A 15,495-nucleotide genomic window follows, 5' to 3' on the forward strand; every position below is an offset into this window, starting at 1 on the left:
CGGGTTTTTTTTTTTGCTTCATCCCCCCCCCCCCCGCGCTCTCTTCTGAACCCTCCCATCCCCTTCTGCGGGACTTTCGCGGCGCGTGTTCAAGCCCTGGAAGGAGCCGCTCGTGCACACGCGCGCCCGCCCATCCTCACCTAGATCCAGGGCTCGGCTTGCTTAGATGTAATTGCTGGCGCTGCTGTTTCCTTCCGCACCCGAAAGTTTCCTCCGCCTGAAGCAGCATCTGTGCAAGTGGATAGCGCTACAAAACCTCTGGCGAGAAGCGTTTTTCTCGGGCCGCGTCCGAATTTCGGCTTAAGAAAGATCCGTTCCCAAAAAGAGGAAGAGGAGACGCTGGAGTAGAAGAGACAAATCCCCGTTCTCCCTTTTTATTTTTTCCACACCCCCCCCCCTTTCTTGAAGGATTGTCGGATAACGAGGAAAAGGGGAAACGGCTCTCGATCGCGGGAAGCCTTTTATTTCATTCTCTGCCACCACCACCACCACCACCGCCGCCCCTTTGCTTTTTTTTTAGTGACCATTCATCTCGGGGGATTTATTTGTGGAGAATAACCAACTAAGAGAACCAAGCCAACTTGGAAAGCGGGGGGGAGACCCCCGCCTTCCTCGCTCTCTCCCATCCGCTCCAACGTTGTCCGTGGGTTTCCAGTGTTAAGGATCGCTCTCTGGGTTTGCCTTGATTTTTCCCCTCCGCGACCAATATCCAAAGGCACTGTGGAATTAGAAAGAAGCCGTCACCGATCTCGCGTGTGTGTCTGCGTGACACCCGGCTGGTTCTGTTTCAAACGGCGCCGAGAAGAATTCAGGCGGCGTGCAGGTAAGGGAAAGAGAGAAAGGTGCCTTTTCCCTTGGATTTCCCCCTCCCCCCCTTTTTCTCGCTTTAAAAGGCACCTTGCATTGGATTCCTGTCTTCTCCTTCAAAAGTCCATCTCTGGGCGCCTTCTTTCCATTTCTTCACCACCAGCCCCGTTTTGGATCCGAGGAGAGGGGAAAGTTACTGGCCCCGTCAAGGAGGACCCGAATTCGCCTATTGGAAGGGAAGCGAAAACGGCTGAATGGAGACAGAAGGGGAGGAGAAGGGACCCCTCACCCCACCTTTTTTAAGAAAAATGTACTTGAGGGTTGTTGAATTTCGGCTTGTGAATGTTTGGCGCGTTTTCCCTTGGCGCCTTCTGTACCCCGGTTGCAGAGAGGGGAAGCATGGGCAACCCAGCCTTTGCATGTTTTAGGAGCAAGCGTGGGTGGGTGAGGAGGGCGGGAAGGAAGGCACCGTGGCCCAGGTTCCAGCGGCTCCTAAGTCAAAACGCGGCTGTCTGTGTTGGGATTGCACTCCGGAATCGGCTGGGGATCGTGGCGCATCCCTTTTCGTCCGCTAGAGGTTCCCGGGAGCGCGGGATTGAGAACGCGGAGGGAGAAATCCCCCCCCCCCCGGGAAATAGGGTTCGTTTCAGCCTCACCTCGGAGAGAACGGCGCCCACAATGTGGGCTCTAAGGCTTTCTCTATTCCTCTCCCCCCTTTCCCATTTCTGAACTGGGGCTGAGGGAGACGTACGTGTGTGTGTGTGTGTGTGTAGACAGCGAGCTTTGTGCTTTCACTTCTGTGATTTACTCTGGAAAGCTCGCTGTTTTCATATTGGGGGGGGGGGCGTCGAGGTAAACCCCATCCATAGTCGGCATTTCTCTCAGGTTCTGACCAGAGGGGCAGCTTAATGTTTTAGAAATAATGGCTTAACTTTAGGTGTGATATTTGTTAATTTTTCTCAAAGAGCATTTTAGGGTGACCTATTTTTTTTAACATGGTAGAATATACTTGGGAGTACTAGGAGGAAAGGTGAGGAGGAGAGAAGGAGAGAGTTTGGTTTTACTCCCTAGCTGTCTCTTTGCAGAGAGAAAACAAATCTGTATGCATCCATCCCATAGATTGGAACAGATGGGCAGTTTGGTGAATGCTTTTTTTAAAATCATCTGCACATTTTTATTTGATTAGAATATTCCTTCTGTGATCTTGATCTACTGGCCCAGCCCCTTGCTCCTTTTCTGCCACATTGCTATGATGTTTATGCAATCCACACATAGGGAGTTTGATTAAACCCTTTCTGATTTCTTCATTCTCAGAAGCCCACAAATGCTTTCCCAATGTTGGCTGAATAGCATCCAAGAATGAAATTGAATATGGAATCAAGCATACTATAAAGGAAAGTCTTGTGCCCTAAACTAGTGGTAGCACTCATGGGGAAGAGTGTGAGTTAAGAAAATTCAGAAGAATCTTCAGTTTGTAACCAAATGCTGCCATATTGTCATCAGCCATTGAAATCTTTTATTTCTTCTGGTTATTCGGCATGAAGCTCTGGTGCCCAAAAGCTGTTGGCACTTTTCTTTTGCTTTGCCCCCAAATAAGAAAATGTGGGTTCCAATGTCCAGTATTATGTCACTCTGTGGTTTTCGTTTCTCTGCAAGAAAATCACTGTACCAACATTTAATAAATACTTTAGGATTGCCAGGAAACCCCAAATGAAAATCACTGGATAGAGATGGCAAGAAAAAAATAGGTTTTCTCCAAAGGGCTCAGCTTCCTTGTGTCTAGACAGGTGATAGGGTCAGCTGAAATGATCCAGGAGTGATTAAGTTGGGAAAAACAAACTGATTTATTAATCCAGTTCTAAAAGTTGTCTATATGTACAGATGCACACCCACACACGCACATATATACTGTGTTATGAAGCATTGCCAAAAGCCTTATTTTCACTTATACCGAGACCAGAAATTTGCTTTATTATAACTAAACGTGCTTGATAGGTTACAGAGCCTGAAGATTATACTCTTGGAGATTCAACATGTGAACAAGACTCATTGAATTTTGTAGACTTGACCGATTAATGCAGATATGTAGGACTGTCATATTACTATACTAATAATGGTTGGGATGATTGCTTTAAGATGATATGTTTGTAGTATCTAATCTGATTCACATGTGTTGTATGAAATACCATGCATGCTTAAAGCTCATTCATCTAACATATAAGGGAGGCTAATATACTCTATAAAAACTAACCTTTTTTCTGAGTTAAAGGTTTAATTGATATTAACTTGTATAACTATAGCACATCTTCATAGCATATCTTAATATGGAGAAGGTATTAATAAAGACTAATACTGTCTTTGATATATGTGATGTACATTGTGACCAGGCCAGCTTAATCTTAAGCCAGTAGTTTCAACCAGTAGTTTCAATCAGTCAGGATTGAAAAGCTTTTAATTTTCAGAGATCCTTGTGACATATAATTTTGTATGCTGTATAATAATCACATTATTGATTGCCTTTATCAGAAAGCTGTCTGCTGTTTTATGATAAAAGGCTTAAAGACAGCAACAGATGAGCTGAAGTAATTTTGTGACTTGCTTTCTTAAAATATTTGTGTCAGAACTTAAGAGGGGTTTCCCCCTCTCTTTTTTTAAAACTCAATTTTATTTGAGATTTTACTGGATCATTTTTATACAAATATAGCGAAACTTTGTCTTGCCACAAAACTTGGAGAGATAGGGGTGAGTGGGCAGAAAAGGCTGTTTTCATTTTGATACATTTTTAGTGTCTTAAGTGTGAAATTCATCATGTGGAGATAACTATAAACTAAAATAAAGTATTATTGTTAACAAAGAAAAATTAAATGGGCTTCTGGAGTGGTTTCAGGGGGAAAAAAGAAAACCACATGAATTAGACCTCAAAGCTGCATAATTGGTTCCCTATTGTATGAGTGGATAACTAGAGAATACCTCTGGTAAAGCACAAGTTAGGTAGAATGCCAGTTTTAGAAGGAAGGAAAGGAGTAAAAAAATAGAGTCACTTTCCTGTGCATATTTAATTAATTGCATTTCAGTGAGAATTACTTATCAGAAGTATTCTTATACTTGCAGCTTGAGGGGAAGAGAGCAATCTTTCTAGAAAAAAAATCAGGATGTGTCTTCACTATCAATTGCTAGTGCTGTGCTAAGGCGACACCCATTACAGAGAGCACAATAAGAAAAATGGCCTTTTGGCATAGCAAATGGGAAAAATGGAGGCATATGTATTTCCCAGTGTTATGAGTTGGCTATTAATTATTTTACTTGGCAGTCTTTGTTTTCTAAGAAGAAAAGGAACTTCATTTATCTATGATTTTTTTAAAAAGCATCTGTCATATGCTCTGATGTTGGCTAAGATCATGCAATTGCTTTTAAATTAGTCAGATTCCTCCAATTTATTCTTTATTTTGCTGTTTAGGTAAATGAATAAGATGCAATATGTCTGTGTTGCTTCAGTAAAATGATACATCTTGCTGCATTTATTTTGTGTCTAGACATTCTATGAAAGGTCTCTAGGTGGAAATGTTTTCCTGTGTAGAAAAAACAGAGGAAATACAAACTACAAGAGATGTTCTTCTATGACATCTAAGCTATCTCTAAGCCCTATAATCCATTTAACAGGTACCAGTGAATTAAACTGAACATTCCAGGACAACATTGTTAAGTTGTAAACTATAATGAATGTGGTCTTAAGGCTCTCCTAAGACATTTTGTTGCCTGAAAGGAGAGGCAAAATGGAGTGCACAAGTTGTGTGCTGGAACCAATCAGACTGGCCACTATTTCCCACCATAATTAGTATGTTTTATGGTACTGAGCACAGCAGGCTAACCCAAGGCTATGTTTTGTGATGTATACCATATGAGGATGGTATAAGATTTCTTTCCACTTGCTGGATAGCAGCCATTCTCTGATCACTAGTAGGGCTTTTCTTGCATAATCTTGATGGGTGAAGAAAGTTGGTCTCTTTGCTGCAAGAATGCACCTTCATGTTATTGCCCAAAAGTGGATAGGCACACAGTATACAATTGAATTGAATACTATACTTTATTTGACCAGGTTTGATTATATACACAAGGAATTTGTCTCCGGTGCAGTCTCAGGTGCAAACCAACAGAATAATGGTCATCATCATCATCCCAATAAGAGCGGGGAATAAGAAAGAGAAGAGGGAATAATAGATAAGGATGAAAAATAATGCTACATCTCTTCTACGTGGTAAATACACATATATGTTAGATAGCACTGTGAGAATTAGGTGTTCAGCAGAGTGATGGCCAAGTGGAAAAACTGTCCATGTGTCTAGTTGTTTTGACCTGTTGTGCTCTGTAACACCATCCCAAGGGAAGAGTAGATAACAGTTTATGTCCCGGATGTGAGGGTTCTGCAGATATCTTCTGAGTCCTCCTTCTGATCTGCATATTATACAGATCACCTATAGAAGGCAGGCTGGTTGCAGTTGTTTTTCTGAAGTCTTAACTATCTACTGGAATCTGTACCAGTCCTGTTTGGTTGCTGTATCAAACAAGACAGTTACAGAAATACAAATGCCAGACTCAATAACTCCTCTGTAAAACGGTTTCAACAATTTATGAGGCAGTCAGAAGTTCCTGAGTTGACACAGGAAGAACATTCTTTGTTGTTCCTTTTTAATGCTGTTTCTAATCTTAAATATTCATTTCAAGTCCTGGGATGTTATGGAACCTCAAAATTTGAAGGACACTACTGCTGATACTATGCTTTCAAACATAGTAAGAGATGGTAAAATAGAAGGGCTGCTCCTAAAATTCACTTTCATTTGTACAGTTTTAAGCATATTCAGCTCCAATTTGTTAAAGCTGCACCACAGGGCCAGTTGTTCAACCTTCTGCCTATGGGCACACTCATCACCATCTGCAAACTCCAGAATTTACAGAGTTCCCTTGAGGTGCAGTCATTGATATAGAGAGAAAAGAGCAACAGAGAGAGTATACATTCCTGAGGGGCACCGGTGCTCATTGCCCAGGTTCTAGATGTAGTTTTCCGTAACTTCATCTGTTGCTTCCTATCTGTCAAAAAAGTGATTATCCACCCAAAAGTATTTATTTTTATTTTATTTAGTTTGTCAAACATGTGCAAGATAACAGGTATAAGTATAAACATGGACATGAACAAGGGAAATGAGTACAAATAAATGGGGACAACTCAAAGTGGGTTGAATCTTTATTAAACTGGGTATCTTCCAGATATGCAAGTTGAGCTGTTTGACTATCCTGGGAGAATTTATGGCATTTAGAGGACACCAAAGCTGCATTAGAAGATTGCATGGCGCCAAATTAACATTTATTTATAGACCAAAGTTGATGATTTTTAAAAAAATGCACAGCTGGTTCTATAAATATACTGATGCTCACTTAAATGCAATTCCAGAAATCTATCAACCAATGGAATAGTTTGCCTTCATAAGTTGTGAATGCTGCATCACTGGAGGCTTTCAAAAAGAGACTGGACAACTATTTGTCTGAAATGGTATAGGGTCTCCTGCTCGAGCAGGGAGTTGGTCTAGAAGGTCCCTTCCAATTCTATTCTACTATTCTATGTACTATTTCAATATTTTAGTCCTTTATCATTATATTGTACAACAAAAGCTACACAAATTTACCAGCTATCATGTGAAATCTTTTCAAGACAATATATGTATATACACACAAACATGCCCCACACACATATTATAGAATGATTCAAATCTGTAAAACACTATAGAATTGAACTAATTAAAATAATGCTTAATTAGATTACAATAGTAATTATGTGTTAATTTTAAATGATCATTATTATCCAAGGCAATATAAAACTAAGACATCACAAAGCTAAAATAAAACAGCTAAGATGAAAATAGAGAATATAAATATAGACCATTTCTGGGTCAGTTAACATAGACTGGTTAAATTTGGCTACTTTATGAATTGTGGAAGAGGTGATATCTAGAAGTAATGGGCCAGCAAAAAAAAAGTTGATGTTTACAGGCTAATAACCTTGGGAATGATGGGTCAGAAGTACTTCTAAAAGATATACAGCGAAGGCAGACAGAGGTGCTTCTTTCAATTTGTCCTCTAATCACAAGGTAGGAAAATTCTATGAAACATTTTTTTCAACAATTTCAGGAGACCTGGGGGTGCCTTGGAACATTTATCTATGTACGTGTGATAAACTTCCAAGTACCGCTGAATATCTTCAACTTTCACTAAAAGGAAGATTTGGCACACATGCAAGATCAAATTATTGTTCTATATCCATTATATGCTGTCTCAGGAGAGTTCTTGCCTACTCATCATCCTCCAAAAATATGTGAAGGAGAAAAGCCAAGTAGTAAATAGCATGTTTCCATATCTAGGGCTGTTGAAAAAAGATATAGTCTTAAACAAATTAAGTATGGATGACTATATCTTGACTTTCACCAGGACTGCCTACGGTCACAGCCCAACATTTGAGAGACAGGGAGTTACCTGAAAAACAGCTCTTTAAAAAAACTGGAGGACAGAATGACATCTAGAGGGGCAAAAATCAGAGGGCCTCACTGAGCTTGTAAAGAATTAGTGCTAATAGCTTAGCATCAAAGAGTTTGATAGCTACTGGTGTGCAGTAGCTTTCTCTAACTTGGAAAAACTTTGAAACAGTAGTGGTTATTCTTCTGAACATATAATCTCTATATATAAAAACATCTGTGTGTGTGTGTGTGTGTGTGTGTGTGTGTGTGTGTGTGTGTGTGTGTGTGTGTGTGTTCCAGCATAACTGGAATGCCTTGAGCAATTTCAACCAAACTTGGTACACAGATGACTTACTCCCTGGAAACAAATACTGTGGGGATAAGACACCCCCAATACCCCTCAGGGTGTGTGTTCTGTTAAGATACAGCCTGTTGTGCCTTAAAATGGCTTCTATTGTACAGCACAGTGTAGGTAACCCTAACCCCAACGGCTTTACAGTACTCCATAAGGGGGCTACCTCTGGTAAGGGGGAAAATATAACATTAGAAATTACGATTTTGGAGACACAGGGAAAATATGTTTAACTAATTTAATTTAATTTAATTGTTACCGAAATCAGGGCTCAGGGAGAAATCGCTCTTGCCGTCGCCTCTTCAGGAATTGCAGCAACATTCATGGAAGAAGGGAAGACAGCCTATTCCAGACTTACGTTGCCACTTGACATCATCATTCCTGTTTAATGCAGGATTGGGATAAATAAATACCCAAGCAACACTGGGTTATCAGCTAGTAGTCATACATTTTCCACTGTGCTATAAGTATGAATAATTCAAATATATAAAGCATAGTGTTTGTACATTGAAGTTGGTTATATGTTTGGTTTCTTCAGATAAAACAATTTAGATTTTTTAAAATTATTTACATCTGAGTCCCCTTGCTTTGATCGAAATAAAGTAAGCCAGAAACGTGCTTTTGTAACAGTTTTGGTGGCAAACACAGATCAGTTATGGAGGATTTTTAATTTTATAAATGAGTTCAGGAAATAGAGTCAAATAGTGGGCATTGTGTTTATAAAAACTACCTAGCACAAAAATGTATTTGTATAAAACTGGAGTCTACCATGCTGAAATGTTTTTATCAGCTTAAATGAGATTGTGTATGAATCTGAAGTAATTTTGATTGATCATATTGATTTGTGAGAAAAGTGTGGAAATAGTCATATGGCATTACATTTATTGAAAGAATAGTTATGATAAAATATGTTATTTGAATTTGATCTTTCTATGTACTTAATTTTATCTGAACACATATTCATATTTTCTGCATTATAAATGGCAGGTTCCTAGTTGCATAGGGTAAGGTTTTTATCTTTAACATGGGAATTTATCAGTAATTTCTTACAATGAAATTGTAAATTGAACCTTTATCTATCATTTTGCACATTACATACATTAGTCATTTGTTTTCTCTTCTATTGTGATATTTACAAAGTGGTTTTTTTTTTTTTGTAAAGTGAAACTGTTGCTTGGGACATGTATATTAATAGAGCCTAGTTTGTTTCTCAACAGGCTTAACAGATAACTTCTTTTGTTACATGTTTATACTGTAGAGCTCATTTATTCCTAATATATTATTCTTCATGAATGATAAAGATTGATTTTTGAGAGGGATTTTTTTTGGAGGGGCCCCCAGAAATTTCTTTTTTAACTTTGTGATAGCCATCAATTTATATATCATTCGAGCTGTAACTGTAAGGATTATGGATTTTTCCCCCCAAAACTTTTGGTTTCCGGTTTTTGAAGACAACTGTTACTCCAAACTGGGAGAGGAAACTTGTAATTAATTGAACCATTAAGTTCATATATTTTAACCAATTCTAGTTTTTAGAGATAACAATATTCTATCATTGTAGTTTATCATTTTCTTTTGTTTTAAAAATACATATACTTTCTGGAAACAATGCTCAAGGAATAACACTCAGTTTTTTCTCATAACAAGAACTTGCCAGTAAGCCAATCACTAAAAAATATTAATATATAATATTTATAATATTATGTAAATATACAAAATGTATAATGGTTTTCTTCATGTGCTGTATTCCATCTAGAATTTCTCACCAATTCACATAACAATAAATGTGCAACCTATAAACTGCTTGAGCTGCTGTTTTCATATTTAGTTGCTAGTTTGCTTCCGAGTGTGATTCAAGGTGATGGTTGCTACCTATGAAGCCCTAATTGGCATAGGACCTGGTTATTTGAGGGACCACTTGTCTCCCATTGTATTGGTCTGGCTATTGTATCTGCCAGACCAGTTTGTCCAGGTTCCATCAGTCCAACACTACCACTTATCAGGACCACAGAAGCATGGCTTCTCCATAGCAATGTCTGCACTCAGGAATGAGTTTCTTCCAAGGTTCAAACAGCCTTCACCCTTTTGGAATTTTGAAGGCCTTCAAAGACCTGGCTTTTCACCAGACCTTTAATAATAACAATTTATACCCCTTTATTCTTTTTCTTTGTTCTTCTCTGGGTTTGTTCTCTCTTTTAATGTGCTTTGCATTTTTTTCTGGTTTACATTTTTTTTACCTATTTATAAATTGTCCAGCATTTACATAGCTTCAAAAATAAAATGGATAAAATACTTTTTTTTAAGCAAGAGACGATCTTTTACTGAACTGTGTAACTCAGTGGTTCCCAACCTTTTTTTGACCTTACCCCACCTAAGCATCTCTAAAATCCTGATCCCCCCCCCCAGACTTATAATTTTTACTTTACTCAAAAAGTGAACTCTACTCATGTGGAGGAAGCCTAAAAGGCCATTAACTTGGTTTAAACAAGGTTCAAGTTGCTCCCATTAAAAATTGCCCCCCTATGGGGCATGGGCCCCACGTTTGGAACCACTGGTCTAGCCCCAGTGGGCCCTGGTCTTATTGTGGTCTAGATACTAATATTGCACCTATTTTTGTATTGTTTGTGATCTGTGGCCCTCTGGCTAATACTTTGTGTGGAGATGGCCTGCACTGTTATTCATCTGATTACTAGCTTAGTTCTGTTTTGATTTTTCTGCCTCATGCGCAAAATTGTTCTTGGCATGTTTGAATGACATTTTAGTAACCCTGTATTCTTGTCACCAGAATGCCAGCCATTTTGTTTTGTTTATGTTCCTTTCCTTCTTCCCCAGAAACCAACGTTTGAAATAATATTTGCAATCACACTGATCAGAGAAGTGCTTCTGATGAGAAACTAATCTTGAATTCCCTTTGAATCCTGAAGCTGAATCCTGTCTGCTTTGCAAAGAAATTTCTTTCTTTTTATTGATGCGCTGCTGGCTATTTCATTAGACTGTTTCTTGTAAAATTTATGCTGCATGGGAATAACTTCCATCTTTACACTATAACTTAGAGGAGTAATGTGCATGCTGTTTTCTGGTAAAACAAATACATAAATTTGTATGACTATCACCATTATGATGTATCAGAAATGTATGTATGTTTATTGAGAGTCTATTTAGTGTAGTGGTGAAAGCTAGAAGCTGGTAAACCATGAGTTCGTATTCCACCTTAGGCGCAAATTAACTTAGGTGACCTTGGCCAGTTGTTTTCTCTTAGCCCTAGGAAACAGCTTCCCTGTTGATTTTGCTTATCAGAAGGTCACAAAAGCTGATCACATGACCTTGGGATCCCGCAACTGTCATAAATATGAGTCAGTTGACAAAGGTTTGATTTTTGGTCATGTGACTATGGGGACGCTGCAATGGTCATAAATGGAAAATGGTCATAAGTGACTTTTTCAGGGCTGTTGTAATTCTGAGCAGTCACTAAATGAACTGTCGTATGTCAAGGACTACCTATAGCTAGCATATGCCTTGAGTCAAGAGTGTTGCTGAAAAGAATCACATTTCAGAACATTCCTTCAATATCTCTCAAATTTCCAAGTTTCAGTATCTCTTCTTCATCTCTTTTTTCAGCAATAGCTGGTGAACCTCCATTCATTATTAGCACTTTCATTATGATTTCAGTAACAACGGAAGAGCACTGATCTGTGTAATTTAGTAGTTTTAGCTTTTGAATGATCATATTTTTCACTCTGTTAAATTCCAGGTGGGGGAATATCTGGGTGAATCCAAGTTTGTAATCACTTGTTGAATCAATAGGTATTTTTGAAGAAGCATCCTTTAGAAATCCACTCAATGCCTCTCTTTTGTTCAGAAATGTCAAAATATTACCTGTCTTCAGATATAATTCCATTTTTTGATCAAATGAGTTGCTAATTTTTTAAAAAAGTGAAGAAACAACACAATGTCTCTGAAATCAACATTTTAATGCCATTGGATTTGTTATTAATAATTATGCTGTATTATGCTGCTAAGCAATTATGTTGTTAAAATGTAAGTATAAGCCTGTGAATATTGACAAAAAAATCAAATGTTATTCTTTGAGCAACAGGGATGCTCATAAACAGCACTTTTTATTTCTTTTATGTTAGCACAATGTTATCTTCATTGCATTGCTGTCCATTATCTTATAACCAACAAAAGTACTTTTTACCTAGAAATGATTTTCCATGGCATCTTCAGTAAATGTTTCACTTTGGATCATAAGACTGAGGTATATAGTAGTATTTGCATCCTTTCACAACTTTTGAACGTCGCAAAAATGTTTTATGTTTTTTAAATTATCTATTTTAATAGAAATTCAGTGATTGCACAAAGACCCCTTTTCTGATTAACAGCTCTACTCTGAATTAGTTCAGAAAGCATTTGCTATTTTCCACACATTTCATATACTGGTTGGAAATTGCTGGTGGATAAGAACAACAGTATGTGAATGTGGAAAGATGCAGAATCCCTCCCATTTGTTAATCTGTTGATTATTACCAGTAGAATGTACTGAAAGTGGTTTGTTTCTGGCCAACGATAAAGCCAAAAAGGTGGTAGTTCAGTATGGTAGTTTAAGCAAGATCAGTTTTGTGAAATAAATAAAAATATACTGGTTATATGTAATACCAGCTATATTTAAAGTAATTTTTCTGCTTATTTTTTTCTTCTATTCTAGGTTTTGTTGTTCCAAATATTTATCCATTATAGGGTGATGGGTTTGTGACTTTGCATGCTGGAAAAACCCATCTCCCGAGTCTTCTGCATGTTTTTAATCAGAGACTTAAAAGTAAATATGGTTTCCCCATTGACTTTGCTTATCAGAAGTTTGCAAAAGGTGATTGACCACAGGACATTGCAACCATCATAAATATGAGTCAGTTGCCAAATTTTGATCAAATGACGATAGGGATGCTATAACGGTCTAAAAAATGTTCACAAATCACTGTTTGCAGTGCTGTTGTAAATTTGAACAGTCACTAAATGAATGATTGTAAGTTGAAGACTACCTGTATTGTGACAATGTAATCTTGGATATGGTAGAGAATACTGTGCAAGCTTACAAATACTTTAGTCTATTGGTTTGATTCTTGGAAATTCACTGAATTATTGGTGACTTGAACTATACAGTCTCTTTCTAAAGCAACAAATAGCTTTCTGATAATAAATGAATTAGGTTTGTATTTTCTCTATTAAGTGCTACACAATATTGCTTCAGACAGGAATTGCAGGAATTCGATTTATTTCAGCAAGAATGGAAATACGATGGATATTTACATGGCCATGGTGATAATGTGAGCATTTAGCAATTGAAATAAATGTTTCTAGGTATTGAAAACGTCATCTCTGATAGAGGATCCACAGTCAGACATTCTAGGCACAAAAATAAATAAATCTAAAATGTAATAGGCTTTACATTTTAGATCCAAAGGCTTTCCCATAGTCACTTTGGCTAACAACAGTACACAATTGAGCCCAGAATTCATGAAGCTAAGTGAGAAATTTGTTTTACGTCTTTTCTTGCCACATTTGGTTAAGTGAATCACTGCAGTTGTTAAATTAGAAATATGGTTGTTAAGTGAATCTGGCTTTCCCATTGACTTTGCTTGTCAGAACGTCGCAAAAGATGATCAGGACACTGCAACTGTCATAAATATGAAGCAGTTGTCAAGCATCTGAATGTAAACCATGTGACCATGGGGATGCTGCAATGGTCATAAGTGTGAAAAATTGTTATAAGTCAATTTTTCAGTGCCATTGCAACTTTGAATGGTCATTAAATAAATTGTAATTCAAGGACTAATGTGTACCAAGGACATATCTTCCACTTAATAAAAAGTATTTATGTAAGTCATTTTCTTAATCTCCACTGGTGCTTTATTATCTCTCATAGACCAGTTTCCAAAAAATAAGGCATTTTTCTCTAATTTTTTATGTTGGTCTCTTTCGTAAGTTCCTCTGCTTATTAGAGTGTCCTAATCCCACCAAGATAGTTTTTTTGTCTGTGGAAAACACTGGCAGTATCTGCTTTGTGTAATAGCTCTCCCCCCCCCCCCCCCCCCAAGATTTGGATGGACTCAATTTTGTAAGGCCTGGCTGTTTTCCAGGAGATTTGGGCTGGGAGGTTAGGTGGGGTCTGCTGTTGGTGTGCTTCTTTGTTAGGCAACAGGAGTTATTATTTGCAACTGTTGATTTTAATCTTTGTGCACTATCCAAAAGGAGGGATAGCAATAGCAATAACACTTACACTTATCTACTGCTTCTCAGTGCTTTACAGCCCTCTAAGTGGTTTACAGAGTCAGTATATTGCCCCAACAATCTGGCTCCTCATTTTACCAACCTCGGAAGGATGGAAGTCTGAGTCAACCTTGAGCCTGGGAAGATTTGAACTGCCAAACTGCAGGCAGCAGGCAATCAGCAGAAGTAGCCTGAAGTACTGCATTCTAACCACTGTACCACCATGGATAGCTTAAAGGGAAGGCCTTCTAATTCCACAAATGCAATTTTGTACACAAATTCATTCTAGCTGTGAAAATACCATCATACTGTAATCAAGTCAATTCACATTGCTGCTTGTCTTTGTCTTCTTCCTTTTCCCAGCATTATAGACTTCTCCAGAGAGCCAGGTTTTTGCATAATGTGTCTGTAGTATGATAATTTTCTCCTAGTCATTTAGATCCTGACTGACATCTGGGTTGATTCCAAACTGCAATATTGTTTCTATCCTGCTTCTTCAGAATCCAACTATACAATACAATAGCAGAGTTGGAAGGGACCTTGGAGGTCTTCTAGTTCAACCCCCTGCCTGGGCAGGAAACCCTACACCACTTCAGACAAATGGCTATCTAACATCTTCTTAAAGACTTCCAGTGTTGGGACATTCACAACTTCTGGAGGCAAGCTGTTCCACTGATTAATTGTTCTAACTGTCAGGAAATTTCTCCTCAGTTCTAAGTTGCTTCTCTCCTTGATTAGTTTCCACCCATTGCTTCTTGTTCTACCCTCAGGTGCCCTGGAGAATAGTTTGACTCCGTCTTCTTTGTGGCAACCCCTGAGATATTGGAACACTGCTATCATGTCTCCCATAGTCCTTCTTTTCATTAAACTAGACATACCCAGTTCCTGCAACCGTTCTTCATATGTTTTAGCCTCCAGTCCCCTAATCATCTTTGTTGCTCTTCTCTGCACTCTTTCTAGAGTCTCTCAACATTTTTTTTACATTGTGGCAACCAAAACTGAATGCAGTATTCCAAGTGTGGCCTTACCAGGGCATTATAAAGTAGTATTAATACTTCATGTGATCTTGATTCTATCCCTCTGTTTATGCAGCCTAGAACTGTGTTGGCTTTTTTGGCAGCTGCTGCACACTGTTGGCTCATATTTAAATGGTTGTCCACTAGGACTCCAAGATCCCTCTCACAGTTACTACTATTGAGGAAGGTACCACCTATACTGTACCTATGCATTTTCCAGAGTGGGAGGAGGGAATGGTCACGTGTGGGTTTTATCTTAGCCTGATTGGTCCAAGACTGAGAGGAAAGTTATAAATACTGGTGCCTGTCCACTACTAGCCCAGATTCTCTCTCAGTCTGGTCCAAGTACTGTTAGAGTAGTGTGTAGGTAGGATTTTCCTTTGTTTGGTAGTATTTGCAATCTGGTTTCTATTTGGCTAATTGGGCACTTTAAAATTCTTTCCAAACTCCAAATTGTACTGCTGTGGCCCCAAGGGACAGATCTCTGCCTCGGGCGGCTGGGGGAGGGCCCTGTGGGGCATTTATTCTCCCCCCCCCGCAGGCCAGGAGCCTC

Source organism: Thamnophis elegans, chromosome 3, assembly GCF_009769535.1.
Source record: "Thamnophis elegans isolate rThaEle1 chromosome 3, rThaEle1.pri, whole genome shotgun sequence".
Taxonomy (NCBI): domain Eukaryota; kingdom Metazoa; phylum Chordata; class Lepidosauria; order Squamata; family Colubridae; genus Thamnophis; species Thamnophis elegans.